The sequence below is a fragment of the Epinephelus fuscoguttatus genome, linkage group LG7, assembly GCF_011397635.1.
Source record: "Epinephelus fuscoguttatus linkage group LG7, E.fuscoguttatus.final_Chr_v1".
NCBI lineage: Eukaryota > Metazoa > Chordata > Actinopteri > Perciformes > Serranidae > Epinephelus > Epinephelus fuscoguttatus.
Window position 1 is genome coordinate 26,537,582 of NC_064758.1, and position 22,265 is coordinate 26,559,846.

Sequence of the window (22,265 nt, forward strand, 5' to 3'; positions counted from 1 at the left end):
TCAGCTATTCAGCCTCTGTCCTCCTCTCAAAGACTCGATTATGTGTAACCCAATGCCCAGGCACAACACCACAAGCCTGGACCCATTCACTGCTGTTTCCATCAACCTAGAAGACCGAATTGCTATTCATTCGCGGACTTATGCCAGACTTTCTTTTTCCTTTTTTCCAACCCACGCACCTACCATGGGTGGCATAAGCACGATGGTGTAATTGATCTGTCAAAAGCCTCATGCCAGAGGGCTGCATTTGGGAATCAGACGATCCTTCTCAGTTGCTGTCGGCAGCATAGCCCTTGATCAGGAATCAGGCCAGCTATTATCTGTAACAGCAGAGATAGGATTGCTTGCAACATCACGTTGTGTCCCTGACAGCCAAGGAGCGTTGGACTCGTCAGCCTCTTCAAAAGCAATGTCTTTGAAGAAGCATTTTCTGCTCTCTCGTCCAAGTGGTTTGCATTAAAACACACTGCTTCAACTGTCATTGGCCCCTTTTCTCCAAACAGCAGAGAGTGAAGAGGGACAAAGGCTTAGTCAGAGTGTTTAAATCACTTGATCAAGGGCAACATGTTGTTTATCTAAAGCTTTAGCTCAACTGACAAGTATTTGCAAAAATCACCACATACTCTAAATGTGTTAGAGCTCATATTCCATGTAAAACTCATTCACGCTTATCCTCCCTTTGATAGGATTAAACTTCATTTTGCTAGCTCTAGTTTTAAACCATGACAAGATTGTTTTCCTGTTTCATTTATTTCACCTTACACTGAAGCCAACACATTTACCATTTCTGATCTTTTCCCTTTTCTGGATGGAGCATCCAAAAATATTCTCTCCGAACTGATGGGATCAACAGTAAGTCCATTTGAAGCTGATTGGCAGCGGTTCTGCACACCTCTGGAATACCAACACACTGAGGCTGCTAAAGTTAATGTAGACCTCTAGATGGTTGAGATGAACAAAGCTGATATTTGGTGCAGCTAATTGATTCCTTATCAGGTTTTTATCAGATTGCTCTGGCATTTGAACTTCCTTTTCCTCTCTTCCCATCTCCCAGCTCAGTCGCTTCTTGCGCTTCTGGGCCAGGATACACTTTTCTAAGCATCATAGTTAATATTCAAATCACTTCATTTTCATGCGGGTTTTTCAGCCTCAAAGGACCTCCCACTTGCCCGTTCAGCTTTTTGAACAGATAAAAACCCCTGGAAAATCAGGAGAGAATATTAATGGGTGAAAGTGATTTCAGAGCTGAGTTGCTGAATAGAATTGGCAGAATGACGTGAGTGATAACTATCATGCTATATCTGCTTTCTCATGCCCTTATTAACCTTTCTCTGCCCTATTGCTATACTCTGTTTTCATAATGTTTATCCAAATACTAATAATGGCAAAACGGTATCATTAGAAAGAGTTTTATCATAACGTATCACAAGTGTCAGTTTTGTTTCACCCTCAGTAATTCATAGCATTAATCTTACATCAAATTTTGAGCCAATAAAGAGAAAAAGCAAAACTATGTAGATTGCTAAGCGGTAAGAGAAGTGAAGTTGAGGCTCAGTCATTATTTGCCTATTTCGATTTCCCTCAGTAAACGTGGGAAACACTCTGATGATGCAGAGTGGAAAGCTGAGATAAAAATCAACCAGCTAAAAGGACAGAAATTTGGCACTCAAAATTGGCAAATATGAAAGATTTTGTAATACTGCAGTATCACTTAATCATGCTTATTATTGTTATTTTGAGTGTCGGAGTTTTGAGTAACACTTTTTTTTAACAGCTTCCAGCTAAGAGTGGGATTGACTGCATCTATACAGAGTTAGAATTTCCAGCTTTTTGGTTCTGCTGACTGATTTTCTTTATAATCATTTAACACATCCCTCACTGTCTCAGTAGGCAACTCAGCCTCGATCTCTTCTTGGGTCCACCAAGGTTCTAGTCTTGGTCCAATCTTTTCCTCCATCTATATGCTCTCGTTGGGTGGCATTATCCAAAATCTTTCTCTTATGCTAATGACACCCAGATTTACCTCAGCCTAGAGCCTCATAACGACAACAAACTAACTGACCTCAACAACTGCCTTCAGGACATTAAATTGAATAGCTGCCAACTTTCTACTGACTGAAGTCATATTATTTGACAGCCCTGTTGCTAGGGGAAAAAATGGCATTGTACATTCCTGCAAACAATGGGTATATGACATCTGTAAATTTCATACATACCATATCAACATTTCTACAATGGCATAGTTCAGATTACATATTTAGGAGCTGAGTTTGTCATCGAGAGGTGGAGGAGATAGTGGATGGTGTCAAATGGTTGCCAAGCAGATCACTGCAGACCACTATATACAAGACCTTTTTGGGCAAGACATTAGGGCATGTCCAGCTGTGATTGTGGTGATAAAACATATTATTATTAAACATATTTTAAGCCAAGTCTTTCTCTAACCCTAACCCTAACCAAGTGGTTTTTGTGCCTAAACACAACCACACGTTAACCACAGTATCAAAAAGTAAAACATATCAACACATCCGCTACATGTGAAAAGCACAAATGTTACATACCTGTGGCAGATAAGAGCAGTAACATTTTGCATTAACTGTGCTGAGAGTTGAAATTCTCATCTCTATGTTTTTGTCAACAATACAGTGACTTTGAAAAGTACAAACTGCCCCAAAAATCTGTATGTATATCCGAAACAACATATTCAAATCCGCAAATATACCTCTCAGGATTGCAGTGCAAAGAGGAACAGCTGAGCTACCCATTGCCCAGGTGAGGCTGTTTATTTTCAACCCACTTACTGGCATCAGAAATAATTAAAGAAAGGGCAGCTTCAGTGAGCACTTTCCATCTGCCTGTGGAGAGGAAATGACACGTTTAATATCCTGCTCATCCTAGTATAGCAGATGTACAGCTCCACCTCATGTGCCTGTTGCCACAGAGAAGGAGGCTCAGATCTAATCAGAAAAGAAGTTTCATTCACAGAAACACCAATATAAACAAGACATTGTAAAAACTTGGCTCATAAATGACGATGAAAAGTGTCAGAAACTAATCTGTCACATGATGTCTGATGCCGGGGAAACTGCAGCCTTCATTCAGGGTGATAAAGTGACTTAATATCCACAGTGTCTGGGCTGCTCTGTTCAGTGGTGCCAGGAACAATTACCGTCATCAATAAATGATAAATGCCAGAACAGAAGAGAGGCTATTTCTCCACTGAGGAGCTGGATCTCAGTACTGATGGATATAGGACTTTCACTTCTCTGCTCTCATGTCATAAGTGGAGAGACGGAGGTTGAGACATTGGAGGGGAATGGAAGATTAATTCATTTGGGATAATCATCAGGAAGAAGTGCCTATAGTGATGGCCCCAGTCACAACAGTATTAGTATAATGATCAATCCAGGTGGCAGTGAATCGTGGCTGTAATTGCCTTTTAGCTAGCTTTAGCTTGCATACACAGTCTACTACTAACTTTGTTCTTCATTGTATTATTTGCAACAGGGCTGAAATGATACAGCCATGACTCACCTCAGATGTAATAACTGCATCAATAGAGCTACTGTGCCACTGAGCCATGTTTTAATCACCACTATAAAGACGTATGGCAAAACGTCACAATGTACACAGACGCACTAAAGTGAAGAACAATTGCACTTTTCTTATACTGCAAATGATTTCAGTCTTTGGAGACCAATACCAGTACCTATCCTGATGGACTGTGTTGCGTACATATTGTACCTGCTCAGAACAGGGGTTTTTTTCCACGTCACTGGATTTATTTTTACTTCTCCTGGGGCACTCACTACTATACAATAACTATTTCAGCTCCTGCTTGGTCATATGGGAGATGCAGTCTGGCGTTATGATGGCTGTGAGCTCAGTTCAGCAATTAATGTGCTCACTCAACACAGCTGTAAAACCAGTGAGGAACAAGTATACCCTGTCACTGACTGTAGATGTGTGAGGGGCCATGGAGCAAGTACAAAAGAACATCGACACTGCTTGAATATAAGGAGTATATATATATACATATATATATGTATATATATTGTTGATAAATGTTGAATAAAAGTTTAATATATGGAAATGGAAATATATACACACACACACACACACACACACACACACATACATACATACATACCTACATATATATATATATATATATATATATATATGAATGTATATGGAATGTAACTTGAATATAGAATAACATTTTGAATATACAGAATAGAGCCCAAATATAAGGACTGAAACTTGTACATAGATTAAAACTATAAATATAAGGAGTAAACCTTAAAAGTATGGAATGGAAGTTGTATATATAGAATGAACCCAAATATACGGAATGAGCCTTGAACATATGGAATAAAACTTGTATATATATATAGAATAAGACTTTGAATATATATAATTAAACTTTGAATAAACGGAAAAAAAACTTTGAATATATGGATTGAAACTTGAATATATAGAGTAAAACACTGAATATATGGAATGAACCTTGAATGTATGGAATTAAACTTGAATATATAGAATAAGACTTTGAATATATAGAGTGAACCTTAAACATATGGTATAAAACTTGAATATATATAGAATGAAACTTTGAATATATGGAATGAATCCTGAATATATGAATTTAAACTTGAATATATAGAATGAACCCTAAATATATGAAATGGAATTTGTATATATAGAATAAAACTTTGGATATATAGAATGAATTATGAATATATAGAATGAATCCTGAATATATACATTGAAACTTGAATATATAGAGTAAAACTTTGAAAATATGGAATGAACCTTGAATGTATGGAATAAAACTTGAATATATTGTCACAGTCCGCTTCTCTTCCTCACCTGCTCCTGGTAAATTTCCATTCACCTGTATCTTGCTAGCCAGCCACACCGCCCTCATCAAGACAACTCCTCTCACCTGCCTCACCTGCCTCCACAGCTGCAGCTCATCAACCAATCAGCCTGGCATCCAGCACTCCCTCTTGGCTTGATTGCCCGGTACCAACCCTGCTTGTTCCTGACGTGTCTCCGTCATCTCTGCCCTGGTAATCACCTCAGTCTTCTGTCTCCGACTCCTGCCTGCTCCCTTCCTGGTTCTTGTCCACTCGGGTCTGTGGCTGCAAGGTGCAACACCATTCTGCTTACCTAAGCTCTCCTGGTTTGGTTAGCTACGTCGGTCTTCACTCCACTACTAGCCTCAAGAGAGACCCACCTGCACCCATGGTACACTCCACAGCTCTCAGACTGCTCAAGTATTGACTGCCTGCTGTCATCTCACTCACCACTGGAACGACAAGCAAGCCAGACCCAAAGACTCCAGAACTGTTGCATATCTGCGTGAGCAATAAAGGTCATTACCAACTGTCTGCCTGCTTCTCTGAGTGCTGCATTTGGGTTCCATCACACCTGTTTCATATATAGAATAAAACTTTGAATATATGGAATGAATCTTGACTATATGGAATAAAAGTGGAATATGTGAATTGAAACTTGAATATATGATGAAACTGAAAATAAATAAATATAGTTTGATATCTGTGCTTGAATTATGTCGCTTAGGTTAAACAGTTTTGCGCTTTAACTCAAGAGTTAGAAAGAAGAAAAGAGCAATCATAGAAACAGCTGTAGTTTGCATATCAATGCAGGGTTGAGTGCCTTGAACACAACACCTGTAGATGGAAATGACCTATGTTACCAAGCATGTATTTTTGTGTCCTCATCAGCACTGACATCACCCGTATCACACTGCAGGGGTGGAGGAGGATACTGTTGGAACAAAAACAGGTTTTACCCTACGCACATGACTGAGGTGTTTCTGCAGCACAGCACTTGGACAAAGAGGCTGTAATTTGTGTCATAGACATGCGAGATGCACCTCACTATTCCCTGCCACCTACCCCATCTCTCTGTGGGAGCAGCGGCCGAGACCTGCAGAGAGAGATTTGTCATTTCAATCTATAACATGTCTCAGTACATCTCATCTCGCACAGGCCGCTGGTTAATGAGATCTGTCAACCATGTGCTCACGCCCTGCACATCTCTCATTCTCACTCACATACTATATATACAGTATATACCCACATGACAGACACGACAGATACATTTGAGTGTGTGTATGTGTGTGCAGACACACACCCACTTCTTTGTCCTTGCTAACTTCTCAGACTGTACCTTTTAACTCATATAACTCAGCGGTCTGCTGCTGTTTTATCACCTCTGTGCATGTTGTCATGGCTGCATTTCCGCTACACTGACATTGGAAAATTAGACCTGACACACTTTAATATTTGATAAAGCTTGCTTAATACTTTGCTGGTTGACTTGGGCTGTAATATAGTAGCTGGAAGCTAGTAGCTTGATGAAAAACTTACTGTTGTTCTGCACCACCCCTCTCAAGTTGTAAATCAACCCAAGGACTGTCATTTGCTTTTATTGACCAAGACCATTTTTCCTCTATTTCATTAATTTTAAATGAGGCTTTATTCACTTTACAGCCTGCTTTGGGAACCGTGTTTTATAGTGTTTCCAACGATTTCATATTCACACACATGGGTTTGAGCACGCATCAGTCTTTTTTAGAGCCAACCGGTGACACATGCAGTACTATATTTCCCAAACTACTTTTAGAACTAGTTTACAGTGTACTTGTGTCAGGTATTGAATGGCCATTTTGTGTCTGAAAACATTCCCCAAGCTTGCTGATCGATAGGGTTGAGTGTCACCAGTACTGGCTATGATGTGAATGACCCTCAGGCGAACGTGCCCACACTGCAGCTTTCTGTTGCTGTTTCATTCTCGAAGCCATTTGCACAACACACATCAACTGAATGTCTCCCTCTTTACACATACGCTAGTAATGCACCACTGTATACTTTAACAGTTCCACAGACATATTTTGTGGCTCACTGAAGTGGCAGGCTGTTAAGTTTCTTCACCACTGCCCCCAAGGAGCAAACGTCCCAGCTGACGATTAAATGTCATTTGTGGTAATCAGAGAACATATGATCAGCGGAGGCAATGTTTAATGATGTGGCATTGATTATTGCACTTGGCTGGAAAAAGAAACACAAAAGTATGACAGCTGTTTTGGACCCGGTATCCCACCCTATCTGTTGTCCAAGCAATTAATGCAAGCCGCCGGTGTTGGCCTTTTGTCAACATAGTTTCCTTCAGCTGACATTGAGGATATGCCAATACTGAGTGTATAAGGCTGAATATCTTCCATGTGTGACAGTGAACTTCCGCTAATTTGAGAGCTATTGTTGCTCCCCTGCCATATGGGGCAGAGTGAATGTGGTGAATAAAGACAAGGGTCTCACACACATACACACAGACACACAGTTACACACAAACACACACTGAGCTCCTGAGTTTCTCATTGTATTTTACAGTATATAAAGTAATAAAAAGAAATGAACTATAGAGGACTTCTACCACTAGAGATTGATGAGAATTTTGTCCCATGAGTCCAGAAAGGAACTACATTTACTCAAGTATTGTATTAACAATTTGTTTCTGTTGTATGCTACCTTTTACCTCTGTTCCACACACACAAGCTTATAAAATACAAAACATTATTAAAGATGAAACCCAGCAGCAATCTTTGGGGCTGAAAAATGAAGCCAACATGATATAGTCAAAACTGCAGTACCTTGAATGGCCACTTGAGGCTGACTCCAAAAGCGAATCAGTCCCCCAAACCACCTACATTTAAATGCCCAACGTCACAGCAAAAATAAACATGTTCACAGCCTGGTACAAAAAATAATTTTGGCCTCAAATTTCAACACTCATTACAACTGTATGCATGCTGATTTTTTTCATAACACACCTGTTAACATTTTTTTAAGGCTTATAATTATGCATAATTATGGGTGGGGCATCAAGTGACAGGCTGTCTGAGAGGTGTCATTATAGTCTATCCATTCACAACCCCACAGCTCCAGCCCCTTGTCAGAAATATTGTCACCTCTGGCTCCAGAAAAAACAAGATGGCAATGGCCGAAATGCCGAACTTGCAAGGCTTCAAAACCAGTGGGTGACATCATGATATCTAGATCTATTATTTATACAGTCTGTGGATGAAACCAGTTGTTCTCAACGTTTTTTGACAATTGACAGTTGGGGCTCCTCCACCAAAGGATGATTTCATCTCTAAACCTTCCAGATAGTTTTATATAATATCATATTCCCCATTTATCATCTTACAACACCTGAGATTAATCTTGTGACCCTTAGGACGAGGCCATAACTCTAGGTTCGCAACTGTATGACTAAAATACCGAACAGTTATCTAAAGCCCCCCGTTTGTTTCCACAAACGTTGTGGATTGTACCAATGGAACCGTTCTGCACCGTCCACATTTTTGTCGTCCCCCCTCTGTTAGGGTACCTAGCACACAGATCTGGTACTAAAAGGTGGAGCTGTGAACACTGCAGTCTGTTGATTGATCAATAGCGGGCGGTCATGATAAACAAGGTGCAGACTGATAAAGGAGGAAATACAGTGAATGCTGGACTGAGCAGTGAGTGACAAAAACTCCGCCCACATTTAAGGGTACTCTTTGCGGTGGAAACACTAGGGTCTAGGTACCATGTCTGAAGGGTACTTTTGGTTCCAAAGGTACCATACTGATGTGTTTGGTGGAAACGAGGCTTAAGAGACCATTTCCAGATGAAATACTTTTACTTTTGATGTTCAAAGCACCTTATGTAATTAATGATACTTTTGTACTTTTCCTTCAGTAGGATTTATAGATTTTAATTAATGGAGTATTTACACATGCGATAATAAAACCCACCACTGTGCTATGCTAATACTCAAAGTCAAATATTGACTTTTGATTAGGTGATAAAGTACTTAATGTAGTATGGAATCCCCATGTGTTCTTTTTTACATGCGTATGATCTCTGGCTTTATTGGTGATGAAACTCGTGTGCCCCGATATACTCCCAGATGCTCCCAGATAATGGTACACACACACATACACAGTGCACACAGACCTGTCACCCATGTGCACAAAAAAATAAATGGTTTTGGTTTTGGTTCTTTTTCCGCCCATCCACTTTAACAGTTACTACACTGGTAGTCATTTTTCATTCTGGGACTCTCGCTGTCTCTCCGTATGCGCGTTTGCGTTGGTCATGCATGTGCATATAAGTACTGCTGCAGGCTTAATTTCTCCCATGACCAGGATCCTGCATTCAATCAAAAACATTGTTTATTTAAATATTATATAATCAGTGTTAAATAAAACAATGACATATTCAGAGGGAGATGCCTGCAGTTGACGCAATGTGGATCACAACTTAATTTCCCCATGGTCTAAATCAGAGTCCTTGGAGACTGCTTTGATGGACAACTACACTGTGAGTTGTTTATGCTCCAATGAAATAGATTTCATTAGCAGACTTTATAAGACTGTAAAAAAAAACTACTCTTAGTTCCTGTGGAGGGAGCCCACCAGCCGGATTGATATGTGTGACAGTGATCCTCTCCGTTCTGCTCTGAATGCTGGGACATGTTCCAAAATCCTATGAATATTCACAAGCATGGTATGGCCCTTAAAGGCCAGTCAGGGCTCTGTTTTGCAGCCAGTGCTCTTGGCAGTGAATGACAGTGTCTCACTCTGTCTTCATCCCCAGTGCTAGGTGATTATCAGAGGCAGAATGGAGTATGGGTACAGACAGTATACAGCAGAAGGTATCGTTGTCAGCTGTTGACAGAAATTGACTTGTAAGTTCTCAATTCCCAGTGCTTGAAATCATTATACAAAGGACAGTGTAAAGCAAATGTTTTATTATATCTGTGGTTTTATATGTTGCAGAGAGACTCATGGGAGGATTCACTTTACACTGCATGTAGGGCACATGCAGTATGTTTAAGGGTGGGTGTGCATGGGGATGGAGATAAAAGGTTCAGCATTCACAGTAACACAATAGTCTATCCCTGCACTGTAGCCACTGCGCCACAAAAAGCAATGCAACTTCATTATGTGACAGCGTCTACTGTTGCAGTTTCGCATACAGAGGCTGGTGTGTTTTAAAAACACACATGTGAAATGCATTTCATTCGTTATTCAGTGTGGGTGTCCTGTGCAGGCTTTGGCCTAACACAATAAATAGGGGAGTGAAGGGGGGCAAATTCAATTTCACCTCTCTTATACCTACACACTTACAGAGAAATGAGGACACACATAACAAAAGAGGTCTGATAAAAAAAAGCCATCCTATTTTATTAGATTTCCATTTGGGCTTGCATGTACAGGCTGGTACACATGTGGAGACATGGCCACATTCACACAAAAAGACACAGCAGTGAATTATTCAGCTGAGAAACTGAGAAGCAGATGACCGATGGTGCCCTGAAGAATGGATGTAAATAGGTTTCCTGAATGATTAAAAAAATATATAGTTTGGGTTTATCTCCAGTGAAGCCTGCATGGACAAAGTCTGGTCATGTGACCTCGTCCTTGGCACAGTTAGCCTACCAAGCCCAGCAATCAGCCAGGGAGGGTACCTGCCAGTGCTGCATGTGTGCCAAGTCCTGTCCTCCCAAGAAAAATGAAGGAATCAGTCTAAGAAAGTCCCTCTTTAAGCTGGGGTATGCAGTTTTCTGAAATAAAAACCCTGCAGAATTTGAAAATACACCTTCATCCTGCAGCTCTCCTCTTCTGGTCCTAAGCCTGTCCTGCCAGACAAACATGGGCATGTGCTTCATACAGTAACCCAGTGTTTCCCATACATTGATTTATTTGTTAATCTTATGTCATTGTAAAATTAAAAGACAATGAGACAATAATTAGCAAGCTGGCGTCTCGTGGCCCTGCCACTTCCCTGCAGAGGAGAGTGGGCAGGAGCTCCGGGGACAGACCCTCAGTCAGTCACTATAATGGCTCAGATTTTTCCAGAGCACAACCCAAGTGCCAGGTGTCATAGTGGGGTGGTGTTCAGTGGCAGTGCAGGGTCTAACCTGTGTAACCACAGCAACAGAAAGTTTACTGTTCTGGCATGAAGTCTGAGCGGTCGTGTCACCCGGCACTGACTGGATTTGGGTTGCTGTGACCGTTGACCAAGGGTCCGTCTCTGGATCTGTTGCACGTTGGTCTGCAGAGGCGGAGGACATATGGTGGTTTGAGGCCCTAGCTAGCTAGGTAAACATGGGCCTGAGTTAGCCACAGTTGTGAGCCATTGGCTATGGTTAACAGAAGGCTAAAAACTAATAGCAATATTTTCTCTCTATCTCTAAAACATTTCACAGATATTCACTTGTTTTATTTCATTTATTGTCAGACTTTCTTTGGACTCTTTTTGATAAGTTTTTTTTGATAAGTTTCTCCCTGATTCTCCCTTTTTTGGGTTGTTTTGCAGAGTAGGCAGTTGTTGCCAATGCAGGAATAGCAACTTCTTTGCAGGATTCTCCATCATTGAATCAGGCTTTCACCAAAGTATGTCTAACAGCTAATGGGAAGGCTCTCTCTCTGAAACAACCTGTGATTGGCCAAAGGGTCCCAACCCAGGCTAAAAATTTAAACCACAGCCTGAAAACAGAGCCAAGAGGAAGTACACAAGTCCAGTTTCTGTCAGTCCACTTGAATTATATGCTCAAAGTATATTATGGAATTTTTACTCTGTGATGCCAAAATAAAGCTGCCTACCCCAGCTTTAAAGCGGTAATAATTATGACTCTTCCAAATGAGGACAACATGTGACCGTTGGTCTAAAAGAGGTCAGAGTGGATGTTTGGGAATAAAAACATCTGACTTTAACACAGGAGATCAATGTTTGTTTCCTGTTTCCTACTGCAAGTCAACTTTTGTTTCTTTTAATTGTGATCACAATCATTTCCTAACCTTAACCATGTGGTTATCATTGTAACCATCATGACGACGGTCCCCCAACCTTAAAAAAGTACAATCAAGCCTAAGTCTTGACCCAGCCAATGTGGTCCTCTGTCTAAACCTAATTTGGAGGACTTGACACTTTGATAAAGCCACAAAATCATCTGCATTAAATCATCTTAATTTCCTAAGCACATTTAGTCATTGTTTAGATGAACATAAACATTACATTTCTTGGTAAATTCGAGTTCTATTACAATACCAGGACAAATCCTTCACTCAGTATATGCATTTTCATGTCACTACAAAATAAAAATGGTTTTCAGTCAGGCAACCCACGCACCAAATATGAACAATGAACAATTTTCATTTAGAATAAATGAAACACAGATTGTTGTTTTGAAGAAGGGGTGTGTTTTGATCACTGCCTGTGAACATAATTTTACAGCCAAAGCAAAAGCAGGCAGTGTTCAATCAGACAGTCCTCTTGGGGAACTTTGATAAAAGGCAAAGCCAGCAGGTGGATGCGGCAGTGAGGGAGGCGGCAGCAGAGCGAGCAAGTGACAGCGACTGTGAATTTAAATAGACCTTGTTGTTGATGGCTCGCCTGACACATGTCCTGATCCAGAGTGCTTCATTTCAAGTCATTTGGTTTAAGGACACACTTTGTGAAGTTTGGGGGAGACCGCAGAGGGTTGTAACAATTTTTCCATTTCTGTCTGTATTCTGAGGCTCTTTTAAGCCCTCTTTTACAGCTAACAGCTAAAACATGAACAACTTGCATGAAAGACAAAGCCACATAATAAACATGATTTAAGTCTGATAAAGTAACTACAAAACAGACAGTGCTGGGCAGTCACTGTAATAGTATTACTTTTTCCAGTAACAAGGAGTGTAACTAAATAGAAATGAAATGTCAGTAATAATATCACAGTTACTCCAAAACCAAACAACTCGTCACATCGTTATTTTTCTTTTCACATCACTACTGACTTGAAATACAACAGTCACAACCTTAGCGGCAGGAAAATAATCCCATCACTTTGGTTTTGTCAGAAGGAAAGATATCAGGAACACTGTTGCTACAGGTAGTTGGACTCAAACTCTTTCCTGGGAACTGCACATTGGTCCGACGGCCCATTGTTCCGAAGTCCGTTCCGAAATCATCATGATGCCCTGTGGTTAAGGTCTGGTTAGGTTTAGGCACAAAAACCACTTGGTTAGGGTTAGGGTTAGGAAAAGATCATGGTGTGGGTTAAAATGAAAAAGAAAGTGGCAAACACATAAGCCATGAACCTGCTTCACCTCCCAGCTGACCCAGAGCCTGTCGCGGTTCACCATCAAGGTAGAAATACGCCCGCCGGGAGCCATTCAGCACCGCGGACTGTCGGACTAATGGGATGTCGGACCAATGAGCTGTCGGACCAATGACATGGACCCCTCTTTCCCAGGCTCCAGGAAATACACCCCACCAAAGGTAACCTTAGTAGCTGCGGAGGTCGACTGCAGTCCTGCACTGGCTAAACAACCCAAACTAGATTTTAATCGTGGACAGCTGTAGACTAGAAGTGATGAAGCTTGAGGCTGGATATGTTATGGATGAAATGTTGTCCCATGAGTGACTCTCCATCTTTCGGGCAGAGCCTTGGGAAAATAGCAGTCACAGGCAACAGAAAGCCCCCACATAAATAGTAGCAATCTAACATTAGCTGCACTTAATGGCGATTACCCTGATATTCACACAGTGGCACACATCTCAATTTTGGGGAGATACGCAAGTACAAATTTTATGTGGTGTCATGGAAAAGTAATATAACGAGTTATTACTTTTGAAAAGAGGAATGATTAACAAGTAATGAGTACTAAATTGCATTTCTAGAGTAACAAGACCAACACTGAAAACAGGCAATGGTATTACAAAAATAAATGAAGTAAAAAAAAATTACTTTCTTACCTCAAAATTAATTTTTACCTTATAAACTTGTCTGTGTCTGCCACATGATTCTAATTTCTCACATGAAGAGAAAGGACTAAGCATGTGCAGCGTGAGTCAGGTGATTCATGGCTTGCTCCTGGTTGGAGAAATTAAAAATGTTACAACCATCCCTGGTCTCCCCTACTTAATGACACCCAGAAATTATTCCGAACTTACTGAACTGTTTCATGAATCATCAGCGAGGAAATGAATGTAGAGGGACCCAGGGACGTCACCTGAAATAGTATGAGTTGATTATTATATGGGGTTTGGCATGGTGTAGTTTGCTTGTCTATGGTTAATGCTGCAAGTTCAAGTTGTCAGATTGCCAGATTATAATTACATGCTGCTGAATACATCACTTCCCTCCAGCACTCTGAGGAATATCTGCTGCTTTGTCACTGGGAACACATGCTGCAGTAATCAGAAATGCTTGCAAAAAGGTTGTTGAAATGTTGGACAGTCAGGAAGAGTTGAATGCTGTGTGTGCTTCCCTGTGCGTACAGTAACTGTGTTATTTAATGTTTGATACAGTAACTCTGCCCAGATGCTGCGGCCCGAGGAGCTTTTCCATCCATCTTTGTCATTCGTCCAAAGTTAGATTGAGCCTCTGTGAAGCTGTATTCTGCAGGAAGAATGGGGTGTAATGACCACATCCTTAAACAGACGCCATCATCCATAAATGGACTAATGGAGATTCTCAACATTTTGATAACTGTGGCAGAACTAACACATCATTCACATCAAGTGCTCTAATTTTTCCCCCTGGTATTTTCTCTGTCATTACCAAAAACCCCTCTCGTCTATTGTGATGTATTTCTAGAGTGAGAATCCATTTCCCCCCCTGCACTCAGATCTGTATTCCTAACTGGTCTCTTTTCACTTTAATATTCACCAAACATTTTGAATATACCATGAGGCTTGGGCTGCAGCGCGACTGCTCTAATTGCAGAGATATAATGTTCATCATAAGATTTATGAGCTATTAATCTGTTCATGCGGAATGATTCATGAGTCTCAGAGTTGGGAGACATATGATTAGAGATATTCATTTGTCATGGCTGCCGGAGACATAAGGCTTTAAGCTACTGATATTTCATCCAAACTGCTGTGATGTTGGATTCCATCCACAATACCCTCATTTTTACTTCTTAGCGTGTCGAGTCATGAAAAAGTGACATCTGCAAAATATGTGCATGCTCATGTTGCTTTTTTTGTTCACTAACTATTGTATTTAATGAAACCATTGCAGTTTGACCGGATCAGATCATTAGTACACTTATTGCTGTAACACCACACTCAACTCCCCCTCCACTCATTTAAAAATATATTCTATTACACACTGTCGAGTGTTTAAAGTTCATAGTGTGTGCTGTCTACATGGAACAAAGTCTAAAAGCCAGGTCATGCTGATAATTCGACAAATGAAGCAAAGCCTGTGAGCTACTGTAGTTCAGGGAGTGAACTCGAGTCTGCCCCGACAACATTATTGCAACATTTCAATCAAGAAAGACTCATTGGAAGTACAAGAATATTTAATTACATGTGCACAATGAATGAGAAACATGAATAGTCTTTGGTGATTAGATCCCATTGTGATGTCATACATTTCAAGGGGGCTGGTGAAGCCATAGAAGAATACAGAAGCTCACTATGGAGTCTAGACGCTGGTGCTTGTGGTGATGAGATGAAGAGGGTGATGAGGATCTGGATGTGATGAGGAGTGGACTTTTGATGAGTTGGACCTGGGCGCAGGAGGTGGATGGGATGGCAGAGGGCGGAACGGCAACAGTAGCAGAGAGGAGAAGAGATCTAAAGGTTAAAAGCAGCAACATAATTGGCTGATTGTGGCAAAATTAGATTGGTTTACCTGGAAGAGTGAACGCCCATAATCAGCTGATTGAAAGAGGTGGGAGGGGTAAAACAGAGAGAGAGAGAGAATTGTGAATGCGTGAAGCATACATAAAGTCTTACCCTGATCCTCATGAGTCCAGCACAGCCTTTTCAACACGGTCACTCTTCCACTGAAAAAGCCCTACAATTAAGAAACAAAAAAAGTCGTTTTGTAGTTGCTCTCCAGACTGACAAGCATGACATCACTATCAGCAGGATGACCCCCCTTGACGGCGCCACTGGCCGCACACATGTGAGTTGTTGACGGTGACAGCGTGTGTGTCGGCTTTGTCGAGTGCACCAAGTGCAGCACGATGCTGGTATATGACAGCAAAAAGACAGGGACCTCGACACTTAAGAGGCACATGACGAAGGCTTGCCATGGAAAAAAAGGCAAGAGTCAGCTTTCAATGTCCACGTTCGTATCCTTAAAAAAAAATGTCAGGTTTAAACCAGGCTCGGGCTCGTAATTACAGTTAAAGGAATGGGCCGGGCTCGGACAGAACGTGCACGGGCTCGGGTGGGGTCGGGCTGGACTTTTTGGGCCCAATCTAAGCTCTAGCTGCCATACAACTCACTTGAAAGCTATGTTGTTAATAAAGCATTTTGAAGCCAGAAAAAGAGGTGGGTATATCCTGTATACCTGGGTATACCTTTGAACACACCACCGGCATATGAATGCAGGTAAATTAGCCAGGAAAAAAAGCAGATCATCATAAGATGATAGCCACTGATCATCATAAGATGATAGCCTCAGCATGCTAAAATGCGATTGGTCAATACTACTCTGACTCAGATTGTCCGTCTGAGTCAGAGTAGTATTGACCAATACTAACCGAAACCAGAACACTTCAGATACTAAAATCTAGTTCTGTTGCCTGGAGAGTCTACATACGTATGCAGCTATCTGTTTACTCACTGATAAATTTAGACTTATTTAGCATATTAGCTTATTCAGCTTTCCACCTCAGCCTCCACCTGTCGTGCTCCGAGGGGTAAGTATATTACAGTCACTCCCCATTCTCCTCTGAGACGAACATCAAGTCTAATCTGTTTTCACATACTGTAATAATAAACCTTTTCAATATCAGTTGGCTGGCTGAACTAATGATTATAAATTGATGATATGAATGATAAATCCAAAAGTTGGATATGCCTCTGGACTTATCTTTAATCTTTAATTTACGGCTGTTGCCTTGAAATATTACCATCCTAACATTTACTCATACTGTAAGACGGAGCGAGGACCCCAACACACACAGAATCTGCACACTCAAACAAAACTTTTTTGCTTTGCTTGGGAGAGGTGATTAATCTAAAATCTACCGCCTGATGACTACCAACTGGCAGTGTACCCCACATTATGATGAGAACTTTCCAGAGTTAAAAATGAGGCCACTACACTGCTGCCCCATATCCCACACAATAACTTAGTCTCATTCCACTGAACATGCCATGACATACTACAACATAATCCCTCAGAGGACAGAGTGCAGAAACAGTATGATAAAAAAAAGTAGTTTGGTTGAGATCTCCATTGAGGAAATTCTGTCCAACCTGAGCTGACCACTGCAGCTGCTTTTCTTTCATTCTCCTGACAGCTGGGAAGAAAGGTCTATCACACTCCCCGAAACCCTTTTATCTCTCAGTGTAATCTGACACACAGTTGCTTACGCACACACACGCACTGTACTACTTTAAACTTTATTTTCCACTGAAGCACCATCGTGCTGAATGTTTTCTGGCCGAGTGGATTTCAGATTGCTTTTTGCTCTTATTCAGTCATCATACACAACCATGTCAGTGTGTTTTCTCTCTGCTCCTGACCTGTGTGAATGCAGTCTCGTTGACAGTGCTTCAGTCAAGCATTTCAGACACTGTAGATGATAGGTGGCACGGAGCAGGATCACCATTCATTACTTAGCATAAGAGAGTGTTTATTTTGTCCTACGTTTGGCCTCAGGTTCAACATGTGTTGATATTCAGTGGCAGCTTCTGCTAATGTTTTTATTCCATCGGAGTTAATGCATTTGGTTTTAATTGTATTAACCATCGTTACCAGCAGGCATTTACCCATCAATTCAGATGATATAACACATTCAATAATTATGGATCACAACAACCGAAATGTCAAATGCACAGTCGATGTGTTGCACAGCCAGAAACTGTGCGGTAGCAAAATTGAAGAACAAATTCACTTGCATAATACTGTATTCTCTCTTCTGTTAGATTTTCCAAAGAAATAAGCCAAGAAATAAAAACCAAACAATTCAATAGCACCTGGCATAATTCAGCTGTGTCCACTTGCTGAGATAAAGACTTCTCATTTAGTTCACGAAAGAACACACAACACAATCGATACTCCAGCTTCTGATTTATTTCCTTCCCTTCTAATGGGAAAGGAAAGCCAATAGGGATGCATTTTATTAAGATTGCTCAACGCTGACCCCGCTTTGAATCAAGAGATATGAATTTGACTCCGATCTAAGCTTCCTACCACACATCAAAAAAGCTGTCCAGTCCTGTTTCGTGCATTAACCAACAATCTCCGGAATCAATGCTCTGACACTCAGACTTGGAAAAAGTCATTAACGCAGTAATTTTCTCCAAACCTGTCCATTATAACTTCCTCCTCTCTGGCATCACCCAAAAGTCACTCTCTCACCTCCAAGAGATGACATCACATCACCCCAATCCTGGCTTCTCTCCATCTCCATTCTCTCCATCTCTCTGTTGGTTTAAAAATTGATTTTAAGATTTAATTCAATACTTTTAAAGCTTGTCTGGGTCTGGCCCCAAGTTACATACAATAGCAAAGATGTTGACCCCATATGAGCCAGTTCGCAGCCTCAGATCCTCAGATGGGGCCCTTCTGGCTGTGCCAAAGTTGAGGCTTAAATCTACAGACGACTGTGCTTTTGGAATGACCTGCCTCAGGAAATAAGATTTGCAGAATCAGTGACTTCTTTTAAATCACTTCTTATTATTTAAGAAAAGGGACAGTGTGCATTAATCAACATTTTAACAAATGTAACTGCACCCAAATTACCTGAAAGGCTAGTTTTCATCGGCGGTCCCTTCGCCAGCCGTAAAAAAGCACCCTAGAAAAATTTTAAACAACGATAAAATACAGCATGTACAACAGGTCAAAACATGTTGCTGAACCATGCATAATCTTACTATATCTAACTATATAATGACGAAAACTCTGTCTTTGTGCCTGTGGGTGTGTCTGTGTCTGTTCCACGTTTTTCTCCTCACTGACTTGGTCAATCCATGTGAAATTTGGCACAGTGGTAGAGGGTCATGGGAGGATGTGAATGAAGCAATATTACATCAATTGGCTAAAGGGGGGCGCTATAGCAACCGATTGAAATTGCAAACTTTGAATGGGCATATCTCATGCCCCGTATGTCATAGAGACATGAAACTTTGCACAGAGATGCCTCTCCTCATGAGGAACAAATTTGCCTCAAGAACCCATAACTTCCGGTTATACAGATTTTCCGCCATTTTGAATTTTTTGAAAAACACTTAAAATCGATCTCTTCCTAGGAAGTTTGACCGATCTGCATGAAACTCAGTGAACATAATCTAGGGACCAACATCTAAAGTTCCCTCTTGGTAAAAGTTGGAAAACTTACTAAAACTGAGCTTCTATAAGGCAATGAATATTGTGGGGGGCGTGGCTCATCACACAAAGGTGTATAACATCTCAAGGGTTTCACCCATCACCACGCAACTTTGTAGGCATATGACCGCACATAATCTGAGGGGACCCCTCCATTATTGACCCCATCAAACAAAACGGGGGCGCTAGAGAGCTAATTTCTTATCTAGGCCTAACCGCCATATCGATTTTTACTAAACTTGGTAGATATGTAGAACAGGATGCCTCAAGGTGACTGGAGAAATTTAACTCTAATTGGCAACTGGGTGGCGCTATAACAACAGAAAAATGCTTAAAAATGGCTAAAATGCGACCAGTCACTGTGGCTCCCCCTGTGGCCCAATGTTGTTGTTTTTTTTTTCTAATTTGTGGTATGACTAAGTCATGGTATGGTATGCTGTACATAATCACGGAAACTGTCAGTGTGTCAGTCAGTCAGTCAGTCAGTCAGTCAGTCACCAGTGCGCCCCACTTTTAAGTCAATACAACATATAAACACTTGAACTATCTGCCTTTCAACATGCTACCTCAACTACTAATGTACAGTTTTAGCCCACTAACTATCCCGCTACTGGCAATGGTACTACTGTACTTTCAATAAAGCAATGGTACTATCAAGTTCACAAAAACTCATTGCTCTTCTTAATGGGTTCAGTTGACTATTTGATCTGCAATTTCCTATGACCTGTATCCCAAACACACACCATGTGAAACTGTACGTGGGCAACTGTGCACTCAATGGGTATGGACTAGTTAAATCTAATTGAAATGGTGACACTGATGTCATGTGACCATGGCGTAGTTGTTCACTTTTTACTTCTGCCAATTGCATTTCTGTTTCAAAAATCATAAAAAGTGGTGTTCATTTCATTTATCTTGTTGAACAAAACATGCAAGTGTCATAAACTTTTGTTCGCCACAGAGCTTATTTTCTGCAATGATCCAAATCCCACAGGCTTTTTGTCGAGGGAACCAGGGTGATGATAACCTCTGTGCTTGCCTACAAATAAACGTCAGCCCTGCAGCAGCTTTTATGTGATGTCATCCTTTTATTCTATTTTTGTTCTCTTTTTTCCTTTTCTTTTTATTTCTCTATATTGACATTTTGCATCTTGAATTTTTTTGTCTTTCTTTTTTAAACTTTATTTTAACTTTACCATAATTATCTCTTGCTGATGTTTGGTAGGACTGTTTGGCTCTGTTGTTATTTTGCCTTTGAGTATTCTGCTTTTGTTTTGCCTGTCAAAGCACTTTGTAATTTCTGTTTTAAAGGTGCAATATAAGGAAGTTTTAATCATCATTATTATTGTTATTATTGCTATTAATGCATCCAACAATTCTGCTGTTTCAGATGACAGGAGTTAAAAGCATTTTCAGATTTGGAACAGACTGTCAGGAAGACTGCATCATATCCTGTGGGTGACACTGCCTGCTTCACTGCGTTTTGGTCCAAAGCTTACAATTAGCATGATAGTTCAAAATGAGGGAGCTTTCACACTGTGATAAAAACCCTCCACACTGCAATTTAAAGCTGCTCTCTGTCATCACCACCAAAAGGCTACTGCAAATTACCATTCAACAGTTGCTCTCACTTCCCCCAGAACACAGACTTTATAACTGAACGGATCTATCAGGGCATTGTTAGATCAAACATACAAGTTTAAAGACCCATAAATAATTTTTAGAAACACACCTTCACATCCCATCAGTGCTCATATTTCTGCAGCTTCTCCACCGGCAGTTTGCTAACTAACATTGACTGAGTAAGGTTGGTGTGGGCGCTGGTTCTCTGGTGGTTACTGTGGGTTACCTTTGTGTGGACTGAATAGAACATCTGTGATCTAATAATATCCTTTCTACCATGCATATTTCATGTGTTTTTGCAGCTATTCCTCAAATCTGCTTTGGTGAGTCATTTAGTCGTACATTTGGATGTCACTACATACCTTGGCAAATCAGGTTCCATTTCCTGCACAAATTACTGCTCATGTTTAATTCAGGGCCAATACATACATTCTAATTTGACCATACTAAATTATTAAAGTAAAAGATGATAGATGATGGGAGAAACATTAGTGCTGTGACTTAATCATACAGAGGATTTGAACACAGAACGCAAACTGCACATTTGGCCACAATAATACCTATGACATATTACTCCCACTCTAATATATTTGCCAAGACAGTGATAAATAAAGGATTATATTATCAATTACACTGTTTAACCAGTCAGTGCCGTGAATGATTAAACTGTAGCAAGCCATTATTTGTACCACCGTAAATGAAAAGTGCACAGTGTTAGAAATGTAACCATCATCTTTCATGTTAGATAAAGAGACTGTAGATATATGCTCATACAAATACATAACTATACAGATAGAATTTAAATATTCTCTGACCACAGGCATGTGATCTCCTCTTTTAGTTCAAAAAACTAATTTATTAGTTTAAAGATATACTATGCAGCATTTAGTGTGTGTGGTGGTGTAAATTTCTGCAGAGACCCCGCCCGTAATTTCTTATTTTCTTTTTATTTTCTGTGCCTGGGATGTTTATGGGTGTGAACCCCCCTCCAGTGTTCAAGTAGCAACCAGGTGCCAGACCATGAGCAGCAGGCATCCAAGAAATACAGCCCCTAAAAAAGCAAATATAGCAAAGCGAAATGGCAAACTAGAGTGAATTCAGGGTTGGCGTTTGCTTTCACTTTGGCTGGCTCTCTGACAACTCATAAAGTATAATCCAAATCCTTTTTATCCAGTCGTATGCTCAGTACTTCCCAAACATGTATTTTTGCTTAAACCTTACAATTTAAAATTGAATTGAAACTGAAACTTATCTAGGCTCTTTTCAAAGCCGGA

General features: G+C 40.6%; 1 long non-coding RNA gene across 1 annotated transcript in view; it reads right to left on the minus strand.

Moving 5' to 3' along the window:
- Positions 1-15,510: 15,510 nt before the first annotated feature.
- LOC125891798 (uncharacterized) overlaps positions 15,511-22,265 on the minus strand; it is a 33,934-nt gene continuing 27,179 nt past the window's right edge. The window contains exons 2-3 of the long non-coding RNA XR_007449657.1: positions 15,819-15,879; positions 15,511-15,589 (exon numbers count right to left, since the gene is read on the minus strand). This is a non-coding gene — a long non-coding RNA (uncharacterized LOC125891798). The remainder of the gene's footprint in view (positions 15,590-15,818; positions 15,880-22,265) is intronic.